The sequence below is a fragment of the Tachyglossus aculeatus genome, chromosome 17 (genome assembly GCF_015852505.1).
Source record: "Tachyglossus aculeatus isolate mTacAcu1 chromosome 17, mTacAcu1.pri, whole genome shotgun sequence".
NCBI classification, from domain to species: domain Eukaryota; kingdom Metazoa; phylum Chordata; class Mammalia; order Monotremata; family Tachyglossidae; genus Tachyglossus; species Tachyglossus aculeatus.
The window spans coordinates 8,105,748-8,122,717 of record NC_052082.1 but is presented as its reverse complement, the minus strand read 5'-3'; the positions used below and the strand labels follow the sequence as shown (position 1 = coordinate 8,122,717).

Sequence of the window (16,970 nt, the reverse complement as noted above, 5' to 3'; positions counted from 1 at the left end):
AGTGCTCAATAAATACAATTGAATGAATGAATAAATAAGAAATTACACGGACAGGGCAGAATGAAAATGCATCCATTTCACCAACGGGACTCCACCCACGGTGAGAGCAAGCTAGGCGTTTGTATTTTATTTTCAAAGACACAGTTAGGGTTCAATCTCGCACAATTCCCGACCTGAACTTAGGAACGGATGGAGTGTCGATGGCTCATCCCGGCCAGGAGCCTCTCCCCGATGGTGGCAACTAAAGGAAATGAGGGGGATGTTTTTTTCCTCCATTGGAGTTTCAGAACTGATCCCAAAGACTCGGGACAGGGAGGGTTCGGTGACCTCAAAACCAAAACAAAAGTAGGGCGGCTCTGCGAGAAGATAAAAATGCAGTCAGTGGTTGTGGATGGGCAGGTTAGGCCAATCCCTCGGGAAAGTAGGGCGTCCACTTAGTCCAGTGCTCTGCACACGGTAAGCGCTCAATAAATACGATTGAATGAATGGGCCAGTGGGCCCTCAATCAGGTCCCTTCACCAGCTTACCTGGCAGGCAGGCAGATTAACTGAGCAGCAACGTGGCCTAATAGTAATAATAATAATAATAATTGGTATTTGGTAAGCGCTTACTACGTGCAAAGCACTGTTCTAAGCGCTGGGGAGGATACAAGGTATCAAGTTGTCCCATGTGGGGCTCACAACCTTAATTCCCATTTTACAGGTGAGGTAACTCCTCCTCCTCCCCATTCCCCCGCCTTACCTCCTTCCCCTCCCCACAGCACCTGGATATATGTTTGTATGTATTTATTACTCTATTTATTTATTTTATTTGTACATATTTATTTTATTTATTTTATTTTGTTAATATGTTTTGTTTTATTGTCTGTCTCCCCCTTTTAGACTGTGAGCCTGCTGTTGGGTAGGGACCATCTCTATATGTTGCCGACTTGTACTTCCCAAGCACTTAGTACAGTGCTCTGCACACAGTAAGCGCTCAATAAATACGATTGAATGAATGAATTGAGGCCCAGAGAAGTGAAGTGAGTTGCCCAAAGTCACACAGCTGACAAGCCGGGGTTGTCATGACAACCCATGACCTCTGACTCCAAAGCCCGGGCTCTTTCCACTGAGCCACACTGGCCTAGTGGATAGACACGGGCGCTGGGAACCAGAAGGACCTGGGTTCTAATCCCCGTTCTGCCCCTTGTCGGCTGGGCGATCCCGGGCAAGGCACTTCACGTCTCTGGGCCTCAGTTTCTTCATCTGCAAAATGGGGGTGAAGGCTACGTGCCCCATGTGAGACATGGGCTGTGTCCAACCTGATTGTCTCATGTCTACTCCAGTGCTTAGTATAGTGCCTGGTGTAGAGTAAGTGCTTAGCAAATACCATTAAAAAAAAGAAAAAAAAAACCTGTCACTAGCATTGGTTCCCTCAGGACCTGGTGGGCTCAGACGGCCATGGTCTGTACTATCATATTCCTCCAGGCGCTTAGTATGGCGATCGGCACAGAGGAAGCGCTCAATAAATACCACTGATGGATTTCAACACGAGATATCCAACCCCACCCTCAGCCCCACAACGCTTTCGTCTCATTTCAGTCGCGGATGTTAATCCGTCTGTCTGTCTCTCCGTCTAGGCTGTGAGCTCCTTGTGGGCAGGGAAACTGTCTACCAACTCTGTCGGACTGTTACTCTTCCAAGCACTTGGTACAGTGCTCTGCACACAGTGAGCGCTCAATAAATACCACCAACTGATTGACAGTAAACAGAAAACACGCCTGCGCCTTCTTAAGCCATGAAGTCACAGAGAAAACCCGAACCTGTATTGCGAGTTTTAGGAGGAACCAAAGTCTTTCCGCCGAAGCTGAATGCCACGCTACATTTTTGAGGGGTTTTTTTTATGGCACTTCTTCAGCCCTGTCCTCAATACTGGGATAGATACAAGATAATAATAATAATGGCATTTATTAAGCACTTACTATGTGCAAAGCACTGTTCTAAGCACTTGGAAGGTTACAAGGTGATCAGGCTGTCCCATGTGGGGCTCACAATCTTCATTCTCATTTTACAGATAAGGTCACTGAGGCCCAGAGAAGTGAAGTGACTTGCCCAAAATCACACAGCTGAGAATTGACAGAGCCGGGATTCGAACCCATAACCTCTGACTCCAAAGCCCGGGCTCTTTCCACTGAGTCACGCTGCTTCTCTATCAGATTGGACCCAGTCCCTGGCTCACATGGGGCTCACAGTCTTTGTCCCCATGTTACAGATGAGGTAACTGAGGCCCAGAGAAGTAAACTGACTTGACCAAGGTCACACAACAGACAGCGTGGCTCAGTGGAATGAGCCCGGACTTGGGAGTCAGAGGTCACGGGTTCTAATTCCAGCTCCGCCACTTGTCAGCTGTGTGACTGTGGGCAAGTCACTTCACTTCTCTATGCCTCAGTCACCTCATCTGTAAAATGGGGATGAAGACTGTGAGCCCCCCGTGGGACAACCTGATCACCTTGTGTCCCCCCCAGAGCTTCGAACAGTGCTTCGCACATAGTAAGTGCGTAACAAATCCCATCATCATTATTATTATTATTACTATTAAGTGGGGGAGCCCAAATTAGAACCCAGGTCCTTCTGACTCTCAAGCCCCTGGCTCTATTCATTCAATCATATTTATTGAGCGCTTACTGTGTGCAGAGCACTGTACTAAGCGCTTGGGAAGTACAAGTTGGCAACATATAGAGACGGTCCCTACCCAACAGTGGGCTCACAGTCTAGAAGGGGGAGACAGACAACAAAACAAAACATATTAACAAAATAAAATAGAATATGTACAAGTAAACTAAATAAATAGAGTAATAGGCCACACTGCTTCCATCCCATTTTTGAGTTCCCGACACTGAACCACACAAATGCCAGATTATTCTCTTCAACAAAAAGATTCTCATCACTTACGGAGCACTGAGGTGGATTTCAGGCAAATACAGGCAACCTTTTCAAGTAACAATCAGGTCTTGCTTTGTTCATTAGGTTTCTGCCCAGTTTCAGGGATTAGAAACAAAATAATCCATCCGTGGTATTTATTGAGGGTTTACCGTGTGTATTAAGTGCTTGGGGGAGTACAATAGAGGACACCACAGAAAAGAACGTGTCTTTCTTGAAAAAAAAATAAGGTAAAATGAACCAATTTCCCTAATATAAAAAAAGATCATCAGAGGGCCAGGAAAGTCAATTAGTCGCTGATATTTACTGTGGGCCGACGAGGTGCGGAGGACTGTACTAAACGTTTTGGGGGAGGGCGATGGTTGCAAAGAGGCTGAGAACCAACAGCAAGAACCGGAGATTTGGAATTAAGCACGAGAAGCCGCGTGGCTTAGTAGAAGGGACTCGGGCTTGGGAGCCGGACCCGGGGCCAAATCGCCGCTCTGCCAATCGCTTGCAGTGTGTGACCTTGGGCAAGTCACTGGGTGCCTCAGTTTCCTCATCTGTAAAATGGGGATTAAAGCTCACTCCCTCCTACTTAGACTGTGAGCCCCAGGCAGGACAGGGACTGTGTCCAATCCAACTAGCTTGTAACGACCCCGGCGCTTAGAATGATGTTTGACATTTATTCAATCGTATTTCTTGAGCGCTTACTGGGCGCCGAGCACCGTGCTTAAGAGAGTACAACAGTAAACGGACACACTGCCTGCCCACAGTGAGCTTCCAGTCTAGAGGGGGAGACAGGCATTAATATAAATGAATAAATTAGAGATATTTCCGGATCCCCTACCAGAAGGATTGCGGATGGAGGGCAGGGCGCTCTGGAAGACGTGTGTCCGTGGAGTCGCTATGGGTCAGAAACGACTCGACGGCACAAGACGTAAATGCGGTGGGGACACATAATAATAATAATAATAATAATTTTGGTATTTGTTAAGCGCTTACTAGGTGCAAAGCACTGTTCTAAGCGCTGGATAATAAGCATTCATTCATTCAATCGTATTTACTGAGCACTTACTCTGTGCAAGCACTGTACTAAGTGCTTGGGAAGTACAAGTTGGCAACATAGAGGGAAGGTCCCTACCCAACATTCATTCTTTCATTCAATTGTATTTATTGAGCACTTACTGTGTGCAGAGCACTGTACTAAGCACTTGGGAAGTACAGGGTGGCAACATATACAGACAGTCCCTACCCAACATTTATTCATTCAATTGCATTTATTGAGCACTTACTGTGTGCAGAGCACTGTACTAAACGCTTGTGAAGTACAAGTTGGCAACATATAGAGACGGTCCCTACCCAACATTCATTCATTCATTCAATTGTATTTATTGAGCGCTTACTGTGTGCAGAGCACTGGACTAAGCGCTTGGGAAGTACAAGTTGGCAACATATAGAGACGGTCCCTATCCAACATTCATTCATTCATTCAATTGTATTTATTGAGCGTTTACTGTGTGCAGAGCACTGGGCTAAGCACTTGGGAAGTACAAGTTGGCAACATATAGAGATGGTCCCTATCCAACATTCATTCATTCATTCAATTGTATTTATTGAGCGTTTACTGTGTGCAGAGCACTGGACTAAGCGCTTGGGAAGTACAAGTTGGCAACATATAGAGACGGTCCCTACCCGACATTAATTTATTCATTCAATTGTATTAAGTGCTTACTGTGTGCAGAGCACTGGACTAAGCGCTTGGGAAGTACAAGTTTGCAACACATAGAGACAGTCCCTACCCAACATTCATTCATTCATTCAATTGTATTTATTGAGTGCTTACTGTGTGCACAGCACTGCACTAAGCGCTTGGGAAGTACAAGTTGGCAATATATACAGACGGTCCCTACCCAACATTCATTCATTCATTCAACTGTATTTATTGAGTGCTTACTGTGCGCAGAGCATTGGACTAAGTGCTTGGGAAGTACAAGTTGGCAACGTATAGAGACGGTCCCTACCCAACAGTGGGCTCAAAGTCCAGAACTTAACAAATACCATAATCATCAATCAGTTGATGTTGTTTATCGAGCGCTTACAGTGCAGAGCGCTCTACTACTACTACTACTACTACTACTAATAACAAGTGAGTCCTCCCACTGCCATACAGCCTGAAATGAAATGAGTGAGCGATGATGTTGGACAAGATCATTCCGATCAGCCGGGAAGCGGCACAATATAGCGGCTAGACCCCGGGCTTGGGAGTCGGCAGGTCACGGGTTCTAATCCCGGCTCCGTCCCTTGTCCGCTGGGTGACCTTGGGGAAAAGTCACTTCCCTTCTCTGGGCCTCAGTTCCCTCACCTGGAAAATGGGGACTGAGACTGTGAGCCCCACACGGGTCCAACTCCACTGGCTTGTAACCACTCCAGGGCTTAGTTCAGTGCCTGGCACGTAGTAAGCGCTTAAATACCACCAGTATTATTATTATTATCGGGCTGTAGCTCTTCAATATGCCAAGTGCTGCATTCGGGGTGGTCGGGCACGTGCCATTGGGGGATTATACTCTTTAGGAGAGGGCATGAGCGATGCCAACAGCTGCTGTTTCCCCTCTACCCCCACCCCACATCTCTTACGGGGGTACTCAGAGGTCATCTGATGCTTCCCTGTTGGCCCTGCCTGTTTCACTGTGGCCCTGCGGGCCATCATCATCATCCTCAATCGTATTTATTGAGCGCTTACTGTGTGCAGAGCACTGTACTAAGCGCTTGGGAAGTACAAGTTGGCAACATATAGAGACAGTCCCTACCCAACAGAGGGCTCACAGTCTAAAAGGGGGAGACAGAGAACAAAACCAAACATATTAACAAAATAAAATAAATAGAATAGATATGTACAAGTAAAATAAATAAATAAATAGGGTAATAAATATGTACAAACATATATACATATATACATCAAAACTTGTCTCCCTATTGCCCACGGAAGAGGTCAGAGCTAAGGCCGAATGCCCGACGGAAGCGGAGACGACGGGTCGAGAAGAGGGCAGAGGCAGGGTCGGGCTGAGCCGGGCACCATCACTCCCCAGTCAATCAATAATACTTATTGAGCGACTACAGCGTGCAGAGCAACGTACTGAGTTCATTCAATTTTAGACTGTGAGCCCACTGTTGGGTAGGGACCGTCTCTATATGTTGCCAACTTGTACTTCCCAAGCGCTTAGTCCAGTGCTCTGCACACAGTAAGCGCTCGAGTGATTGATTGATTGATTCAATCGTATTTATTGAGCGCTTCCTGTGTGCAGAGCACTGGACTAAGCGCTTGGGAAGTACAAGTTGGCAACATCTATCTAGAGACGGTCCCTACCCAACAGCGGGCTCACAGACTAGAAGGGGGAGACAGACGACCAAACAAAACAACCAGCGCTTAGAACAGTGCTTTGCACATAGTAAGCACTTAATAAATGCCATTATTATTATTATTATATTAACAAAATAAAATAAATAGAATAAATAGAATTAAGCACTTGCTATGAGCAAAGCACTGTTCTAAGCACTGATAATAATAATAATAATAGCATTTATTCATTCAATCGTATTTATTGAGCGCTTACTGTGTGCAGAGCACTGTACTAAGCACTTGGGAAGTACAAGTTGGCAGCATATAGAGATGGTCCCTACCCAACAGTGGGCTCACAGTCTAGAAGGGGGGGCAGAGAACAAAACAAAACATATTAACAAAATAAAATAAATAGAATTAAGCACTTTGTGCAAAGCACTGTTCTAAGCACTGATAATAATAATAGCATTTATTCATTCTATCGTATTTATTGAGCGCTTACTGTGTGCAGAGCACTGTACTAAGCACTTGGGAAGTACAAGTTGGCGGCATATAGAGACGGTCCCTACCGAACAGCGGGCTCACAGTCTAGAAGGGGGAGACAGACGACAAAACAAAACATACTAACAAAATAAAATAAATAGAATAAATAGAATTAAGCGCTTACTATGTGCAAAGCACTGTTCTAAGCACTGATAATCATAATAATAGCATTTATTCATTCAATCATATTTATTGAGCACTTACTGTGTGCAGAGCACTGTACTAAGCGCTTGGGAAGTACAAGTTGGCAGCATATAGAGGCGGTCCCTACCCAACAGCGGGCTCACAGTCTAGAAGGGGGAGACAGACGACAAAACAAAACATATTAACAAAATAAAATAAATAGAATAAATAGAATTAAGCGCTTACTATGTGCAAAGCACTGTTCTAAGCGCCGGGGAGGTCACAAGGTGATCAGGTTGTCTGACGGGGGGGCTCACAGTCTTCATCCCCATTCTACAGTTGAGGCAACTGAGGCCCAGAGAAGCGAAGTGACCTGCCCAAAGTCACACAGCTGACAGCTGGCGGAGCCGGGACCTGAACCCGTGACCTGCCCGGGAATCGGTTTTGTTTTGTTGTCTGCCCTTCTAGACTGTGAGCCCGCTGATGGGTAGGGACCGTCTCTATATGTTGCCAACTTGGACTTCCCAAGCGCTTAGTACAGTGCTCTGCACACAGTAAGCGCTCAATAAATCCGATTGAATGAATGAATGAATGAATGAATGAAAAGCGGGTTGGGAGACCCTATTCCTGCCCGCAAGGAGCTCACAGACCAGTGGGGCAGATAGATAGTACCATAAAACTATATTCAGATTAGTATGGAGCTTAAGCGTTTAGTACAGCGCTTGGCACACAGTAAGCGCTCAAGAAATATGACTGAATGAACTTCTGGGCCATGCAAACCTTGAATCCTTGGGCCTCTCACGCTGTCGGTTTCTTTGGGGCTGGCCGGGCTGGGGCTCTGGGGCTGTGAGGGCGGAGAATGATATTTGTTGAGTGTTTACTATGTGCCAAGCACTGTTCTAAGCGCTGGCAGACACATCCCCCGCCCACAATGAGCTTAGAGTCTACAGGGGGAGAGAAGCAGACAACCCAGAGACCTCTAGGCAGATATGGCCGTCTTAACGACGGTAAGCACTTGCTTTGTGCCAAGCCCTGCACTAAGCACCGCAGAGATGCAGCAGAGAAGCAGTGTGGCTCAGTGAAAAGAGCCCGGGCTTTGGAGTCAGAGGTCATGGGTTCAAATCCCGGCTCCGCCAATTGTCAGCTGGGTGACTCTGGGCAAGTCACTTCACTTCTCTGGGCCTCGGTTCCCTCATCTGTAAATTGGGGATGAAGACTGTGAGCCCCCCCATGGGACAACCCGATCACCTTGTAACCTCCCCAGCCTTAGAACAGTGCTTTGCACATAGTAAGAGCTTAATCAATCAGTCGTATTTATTGAGCGCTCACTCTGTGCAGAGCACTATACTAAGTGCTTGGGAAGTACAAGTTGGCAACCCATAGAGACGGTCCCTACCCAACAGCGGGCTCACAGTCTAGAAGGGGGAGACAGACAACAAAAAACAAAACATATTAACAAAATAAAATGAATAGATATGTACAAGTAAAATGCCATTATTATTATTATTATTATTATTATTATTATTATTATCCAGATGGCCTCAGGAGGAGGAGCTGGATGGATTCCCCCTTGCGTTCCCCCTCCCGCCTGCTAGATTTTACTTTAGTGTCTCTCACCCCCATCAGACAATTAAGTTCCTAGAGAGCAGGGATTGTGCCTTCGAATGATATTGTCCTCGACCAATCTCTGGCCCCCCACAAGCGCTCAATAAATCCGACGGACTCGTTAACTGTCGGCTGCTACTGCGGTGGCCACAAAAGGGGCTGGGGCTGATAACTGTGGGGGCTTTCTGGCCTGATGCCAAGGGGGTGTAGCTCCTAATACATTTTCACTCTCAAGATCTTGCGTCCACCCCACTGCTTTCCCCCTCAGGGTCGCACCTGGAGAGTTTCCAGTCCTCTACCGCTCTCGGCTACGGGAGGGAGAGTCCAGCAGTGGCCTGTCCATTCCACTCCTAGCTTGGCCAGTGGCTAGCGAGTGAAAGGCCATCTGCTTACAAGGCAAAACTCATCCACGCTGGGCAACAGCGGCCTGGGAGAGAGTCGAGGGATGAGACTCTGGTTGACAGAGCAAAAGGAGGCAATGGTAAACCCAGCGCTTAAAACAGTGCTTTGCACATAGTAAGCGCTTAACAAATACCATCATTACTATTAAACCGCTTCCGGATTTTGACCAAGAAAACTCTATGGATCCATTACCAGAGCGACTGCAGACGGAGGTGGGGTGTTCCGGGAGGGATCAATCAATCAATCAATCGTATTTATTGAGCGCTTACTGTGTGCAGAGCACTGTACTAAGCGCTTGGAAAGTACAAGTTGGCAACATATAGAGACGGTCCCTACCCAACAGTGGGCTCACAGTCTAGAAGGGGGAGACAGACAACAAAACAAAACAAAACTGTGTGTCAGGCACACAGTCAGCACTCAAATGAAAATAAGAGCGACGACAAATTGGGAGAGTACAACAGAGCACAGTTGGTAATAATGAGTGATATTTGTTGAGCACTTACCCTGTGCCAAGCATTCATTCATTTGATCGTATTTACTGAGCGCAGAGCACTGTACTAAGCACTTGGGAAGTACAAGTTAGCAACATATAGAGACGGTCCCTACCCAACAACGGGCTCACAGTCTAGAAGGGGGAGACAGACAACAAAACAAAACATGTGGATGGCTGTCAAGTCATCAGAATAAATAGAAGGAAAGCTAGATGCACATCATTAACAAAATCAATAGAATAGTAAATATGTACAAGTAAAATAGAGTAATAAAACTGTACAAACATATATACAGGGGAGGGGAAGGAGGTAGGGTGGGGGGGATGAGGAGGGAGAGAGGAAGGAGGGAGCTCAGTCTGGGAAAGCCTCCAAGCACTGTTCTAAGCACTGGTAGACACATTCCCTGCCCACAATGAGCTTAGACTCTACAGGGGGAGAGAAGTAGATGTCCCAGAGACCTCTCAGCTGATACGGCGGTCTTAACGATGATAAGCACTTGCTATGTGCCAAGCCCTGCACTAAGCACCGCACAGAAACAAGACAATCAGATTGCTCGCGATCCCTGCCCCTCGCGGGGCTCATCATCTAAGAGGAAGGAAGCACGGATACTGAATTCCTGTTTTGCAGAGGAAACTGAGGCACAAAGAAGTGACTCGTCCAAGATCACACAGCAGGCGGGCGGGATTAGAAACCAGGTCCTCTAACTCTGACTGACATGTTTTTCCTCTGGGCCAGGGCCCTTCTCGATACCACAAGGATTACGGAGCAATTATATCTTATTTAAATAATTAAAGAATGACTTCAATTCCACAGGTATCATCATCCTCAGCAACATCTGAACTCGGTCAAAGTAGGTTCCAATCACTCAGCTCCTCTAGATTCATTCAGTCAATCGTACTTATTGAGCATGTACTGTGTGCAAAGCACTGTACTAAGCGCTTGGGAAGTACAAGTCGTCAACCTATAGAGACGGTCCCTACCTAACAACGGGCTCTAAGAGGCTCAGGACGCAAACCCCCGGGAAGAGCAGCTGAGAGGCAGGAGTGTGGTCGACAACACCTAAAATACAGAGATTTGGAGCAAAGTCCGACCCTTCCGAGTCTGTACTTTCCTTACCTCCAAAAACGCCAAACCTACGAAGCCCGAGATGCCAACCACGTTGTGCAGAAAATGACCGCTCCCCGCCTCCCTGAAATTAAAGGGCTTTCAACCGTACAGTCTTTGCAAGAGCAAGTACGAAGTGCTTAGTATGTGCAAAGTATTTCACTAAATGCTTGTAAAGTAACACCAGATTTCCGTCCAAACCCTCCAGTTTCTAAGCCAGAGCTCGGCCTTGACCCACAGGGCTGGGCAGTCGCGGCAACCGGGCGGTGGGGGGACAACAACATCTCCCCAGAGCTGGGAGCCCACGGACAGAGCATGAGCCTGGGAGTAGGAAGGACTTGGGTTCAAATCCCGACTCCCCGCTCGTCTGCCGTGTGTGACCTCGTCTCACTTTTCTGTGCCTCGGTTACCTCTTCCGTAAAATGGGGCTTAAGGCTGCGAGCCCCCCGTGGGGACACGAACTGTGTCCAACCTGATTAGCTTGTATCTGCCTCAGCGCTTGGCACATAGTAAGGGCTCAACAAATAGCACTAAAAAAATCCCATAATATTGTAAAAAAAAAAAAAAAAGGCTCAGGCACCCTGCCACGGGAATAAGAGCCGGGTCCAATAATAATAATAAATAATAATGATGATGGCATTTGCTAAGCGCTTACTACGTGCACTGTTCTAAGCCCTGGGGAGAATACAAGGTGATTCATTCAATTCATTCAATCGCATTTATTGAGCGCTTACTATGTGCACTGTTCTAAGCCTTGGGGAGAATACAAGGTGATTCATTCAATTCATTCAATCGCATTTATTGAGCACTTACTATGTGCACTGTTCTAAGCCCGGGGGAGAATACAAGGTGATTCATTCAATTCATTCAATCGTATTTATTGAGCGCTTACTGTGTGCAGAGCACTGTACAAAGCGCTTGGGAAGTACAAGTTGGCAACATATAGAGACGGTCCCTACCCAACAGCGGGCTCACAGTCTAGAAGATCATCTAGAGGGGATCAGGTTGTCCCACGTGGGGCTCACAGTCTTAATCCCCATTTTACAGAGGAGGTAACTAAGGCCCAGAGAAGTTAAGTGACTTGCCCAAAGTCACACAGCTGACACTTGGCGGAGCCGGGATTTGAACCCATGACCTCCGACTCCCAAGGCCGCGCTCTATCCACTGAGCCACGCTGCTTCTCTACCGCACCAGGTGGACGCTCACTAAAAGATGCTGCTACGGCTAACACTACTGTTACAGCTACCGAGCCCACTGTTGGGTAGGGACCGTCTCTATATGTTGCCAACTTGTACTTCCCAAGCGCTTAGTCCAGTGCTCTGCACACAGTAAGTGCTCAATAAATACGATTGAATGAATGAATGAATGAACTGCTAAAACTCAGCTAGCTAAGGAATGGTAAAATCCACTGGGCCTGTGCACAGTCAAAGTGATTTCTCATTCCATATTGATGATCAACATCTCCGCTTCTCAGCCCTGAGAGGCAACGGCCTTCTTCCGCCCTCAGAACCGGCGACTGGAGGACTATGCTCGTGAGCCCCGTTCTGAGGAAGTGAAGGACGGGATTATCTATTAAACAGAACAGTCATCCTTTCCAGAAGGCACGTGCAACTCTGCTCTACCGATCGACCCCAGCAAACATACCGCCGATGTACGCAAGCATAACGTGCTTGCCGGTCGAGAGCAGCTTGCAAGTCCCAAACTTTAATTTCCCCGTCGTAGGCCAAGGTGGTCACACCTGAGACTCGGGCTGCACAAGCTGATCCTTGGGAAAGGCCAGAAGGCAAACAGAGGGAGGGAAAACTGAGCCCCCTTCTTCCTCTCCTCCTCCTCATCCCCCTGGCCTTACCCCCTTCCCCTTCCCACAGCACCTGTATATATGTTTGTACAGATTTATTACTCTATTTATTTTACTTGTACATATTTACTATTCTATTTATTTTATTTTGTTAAAATGTTTTGTTTTGTTGTCTGTCTCCCCCTTCTAGACTGTGAGCCCGCTGTTGGGTAGGGACCGTCTCTAGATGTTGCCAACTTGGACTTCCCAAGCGCTTAGGACAGTGCTCTGCACACAGTAAGCGCTCAATAAATCCCCCGGGCCTGGAATGCCCTCCCTCTGCCCATCCGCCAAGCTAGCTCGCTTCCTCCCTTCAAGGCCCTACTGAGAGCTCACCTACTCCAGGAGGCCTTCCCAGACTGAGCCCCTTCCTTCCTCTCCCCCGCGTCCCCCTCTCCACCCCCCCCCCATCTTACCTCCTTCCCTTCCCCACAGCACCTGGATATATGTATATATGTTTGTACATATTCGTTACTCTATTTCTTTCTTTATTTATTTTACTTGTACATATCTATTCTATTTATTTTATTTTGTTAGTATGTTTGGTTTTGTTCTCTGTCTCCCCCTTTTAACTGTGAGCCCACTGGTGGATAGGGACTGTCTCTATATGTTGCCAACTTGTACTTCCCAAGCACTTAGTACAGTGCTCTGCACACAGTAAGCGCTCAATAAATACGATTGATGATGATGATGATGAATAAATACGATTGAATGAATGAACGAATGAAGAGGAGAGACACGGGGGCAGAATAACCCCACAACCGACTGAGGGTAACTGACTTTCAGACAACTTTGTGCCATTCTCTCCTCCTTCAATAAGAGACCAAAAAGCCCCGGCTAAAAATCCGCAAACCATCGGAACCTACCGCACAAGAGTGAAAGGACTCGACGTTGAAGACTTTATAAACAGATAACATTTAAGAGGGTTATTAAGAGAAGCAGTGTGGCTCAGTGGAAAGAGCCCGGGCTTGGGAGTCGGAGGTCACGGGTTCAAATCCCGGCTCCGCCAACTGTCAACTCTGTGACTTTGGGCAAGTCACTTCACTTCTCTGGGCCTCAGTTCCCTCATCTGGAAAATGGGGGATGAAGACTGTGAGTCCCCCCGTGGGACAACCTGATCACCTTGTAACCTCCCCAGCGCTTAGAACAGTGCCTTGCATGTAGTAAGCGCTTAATAAATGCATCATTATTATTATTAGGTAGCACAATAAAACCCCACCACTCTGTAAAGTTGCGGTATTATTACCCTCACCCCAGCCACAGTCTCTGGGTTAATTGATCTAAAACTACAAAAAATTCCAAATCCACACATCGCTTGGTTCCAGGGATTGTGGATTTTTGATCTACTGCCATAGAGATTTAATACAGTCTCTCCCAGAAAACCTTCCGAGACACAGGGGGTTCGACCACGGGTTCGGTTGCGGCCCCTCGCTCTGACCCTCCTGTACCAAACATCCTTCTCCCCACCTTGGCAGAGCCCCTGCCTCACGGCTGGCACAACACCCACCCACCCATCCACCAACACCCGGAGGGGTCTTTCCGGGCCTCAGGGAGCAGGAGGCCGCGTGCCGAGGCACGCGGAGATTTATCCCGAGTCCTCGACAGAGGCCGAAGACTCCTAACTTCCAGAGCTCTGGGGTTTTACCACGGAGACTGTAACCTCCTTGAGAGCAAGGATCGTGTCTTCTAGCGACTGTCCTTTCCCCAGCGTTTAGTAATAATAATAATAATAATAATGGCATTTATTAAGCGCTTACTATGTGCAAAGCACTGTTCTATGCGCTGGGAAGGTTACAAGGTGATCAGGTTGTCCCATGGAGGGACTCACAGTCTTCATCCCCACTTTACAGATGAGGTGACTGAGGCCCAGTGAAGGGAAGTGACTCACCCAAAGTCACACAGCTGGCAAGTGGCGGAGGCGGATTTGAACCCATTCATTCATTCAATCGTATTTCTCTAGATGTTTCTAACTTGGACTTCCCAAGCGCTTAGTACAGTGCTCTGCAAACAGTAAGCGCTCAATAAATACGATTGAATGAATGAATTGAGCGCTTACTGTGTGCAGAGCACTGAACTAAGCGCTTGGGAAGTACAAGTTGGCAACATATAGAGATGGTCCCTACCCAACAGCGGACTCACTGTCCTCTGACTCCCACCGAGCTGCTTCTCCATACAGTAATAGTAATAAAAATGGCATTTATTAAGCACTTACTATGTGCAAAGCACTGCTGTAAGCACTGGGGAGGTTACAAGGTGATCAGGTTGTCCCACGGGCGGGGGGCTCACAGTCTTCATCCCCATTTTACAGATGAGGTGACTGAGGCCCAGAGAAGGGAAGTGACTCGCCCAAAGTCACACAGCTGGCAAGTGGCGGAGGTGAAATTTGAACCCGTGACCTCTGACCCCCAAGCCCGCACTGTTTCCACTGAGCCTGTTCTCTGCACAGAGTAGGGGTTCGTTGACCACGACCGACTGACGGGTAGAGGTTTATCGCGGATAATCTGAACAGCAGAAGGCCGAACGGTGAGAACCGCCCGGCGGGTAGTTCAACAAATAATAATTGAACGGTGAGCGGCCAGCCAGATTACGGCCTTTTGACGTGAAGGTGTCGGCTGTACTGTCCTCTCCCAAGTGCTCAGTGCTCTGCACAGAACAAGTGCTCGATAAATACCAACGATTCACAGATGGGCAAACCCTCTCAAAGACGGATGCTCTCACCCCAATCCCACGGTTCCTCCTGGGGACACGTCCCACATTCATTCATTCATTCAATCGCATTTATTGAGCGCTTACTGTGTGCAGAGCACTGTACTAAGCGCTTGGGAAGTACAAGTTGGCAACATATAGAGACGGTCCCTACCCGACAATGGGCTCACAGTCTAGAAGTACCTCGGGAGGGAACAGTGGGGAGTGGGTAGAGGGAGGGGGATAGGGACCGTCTCTATATGTTGCCAACTTGTACTTCCCAAGCGCTTAGTACAGTGCTCTACACACAGTAAACGCTCGATAAATATGATTGAATGAATGAATGAATCTGCTACCACCAGCCCATGGTATTTACTGAGTGCTTCCCGTGTGCGGGGCACTGCGCTAAGCGCTGAGGAGAGCAGATTGCAGAATGTAGTCAGTCGTTAGCCCCACCCTCAAGGCCACCGTGGCTTAGAGAGAGAAAAACAGAAGCCGAGATGCCCCCAAATCTGCTCCCCAAATCAAGCAGGTGCTGGTCCCCGGAGGGAAGATGCTGGAGGGGTCAAGGGTCACCTGTGGGCCACCTGTTGCCTACTTGGGCCTCTCTCCCATGGTGGGGGATGGGGGCGGTGTCACAAACACACACAAACAACACACACACACGTGCTTGCTTTCCCCTTCCTGGGGTAGGAGGGGTCCACAGGGCCCCCTCTCACCCACCTCCAGCACGTGGCTGGGGGAAAGGGAGAAGTGGAAGGAGGGGGAAAGGGATGTTAGGAGGGGAAGAAGTGGGGAGAAAAGGGAGAGAGAAGGGGAACAGGTGGGGAGAAAAGGGAGGACGAAGGGGAAAAAGCGGGAAAGGGATGGGAGAAGGGGAAGAAGTGGGGAGAAGAGGGAAAAGGGAGCGAGAAGGGGAAGAGGAGGGGAGAAGAGGGAAACGGGAGGAGGAAGGGGAAAGTGGGAAAGGGATGGGAGAAGGGGAAGAAGTGGGGAGAAGAGGGAAAAGGGAGCGAGAAGGGGAAGAAGTGGGGAGAGGAGGGAAAAGAGGGAAACAAAGAGGGAAGAAGCAAGGGAAAGGGAAGGAGGAAGGGGAAAGAGAGGGAAAGGGAGGGAGAAAAGAGGGGAGAAGGGAAGAAGTGGGAGGAAAGGGGAGGGAGGAGAAGAGAGAAGAAGCAAGGGGAAAAGGGAGGAGGAAGGGAGGGAGAAAAGAGGGGAAAAGGAGGGAGAAGCGAAGGAGAAAAAGAAGGAAGAAGCGGGGAGAAGGGGAGGAGGAAGGGGAAGGAGAGGGAAAGGGAGGGAGAAAGGGGAAACGGGAGGAGAAGTGGGGAGAAAAAGGGAAGGGGGAAGAAAGGGGAAAAAGAGGGGAAAACCGGGGGGGAAAGGAGGGGAGAAAGAGAGGGAAAGGGGGGAATCCGAGTCCTGGGCGAGGCAAGGGGGGTGAGCCCGGGGAGGGCCGGGGGCGGGTCTGTCCGTCGGGCCGCTGTCCTCTCCCAAACGCTTACTACAGTGCTCGGCACTGGACTAAGCGCCTGGGAAGTCCAAGTCGGCACCGTCTAGAGTCGGTCCCTCCCCGACAACGGGCTCCCAATCTAGGAGGGCGGGGGGGGGACGGACAACAAAACCAAACCTGTAGGCGGGGGTCAGTACCGGCGGAGAATTATAGCTATACACACACACACATCATCATGAATCGGGGCCGGCGCTTAGAGCGGTGTTTTGCACGTAGTAAGCGCTTAATACACGCCATCATCATCGTTACTATTATTAGTATTAAATGAAGAGGGTGATGGGTGTGTAGGGTGAAAGGAGGAGGGAAGGCCCAGAGTGGGCGCGGCCCGGCCCGGCCGGGGGGACTCACGGGGTCTGCAGCCACCGCCTCCTCCGCCGCCTTCGCCTTCGCCGCCTCCTCCTGGGGTCCCTCCGGGGGTCCCTCCGGGGGT

At 48.5% G+C, this 16,970-nt stretch overlaps 1 protein-coding gene across 1 annotated transcript in view; it reads right to left on the bottom strand.

The window, feature by feature from the left end:
• Window positions 1–16,921, bottom strand: part of RUFY3 (RUN and FYVE domain containing 3) — an 86,502-nt gene extending 69,581 nt beyond the window's left edge. The window contains exon 1 of the mRNA XM_038759460.1: window positions 16,889–16,921. The gene's annotated coding sequence lies outside the window, so the exon portion shown is untranslated. The remainder of the gene's footprint in view (window positions 1–16,888) is intronic.
• Window positions 16,922–16,970: the final 49 nt, after the last annotated feature.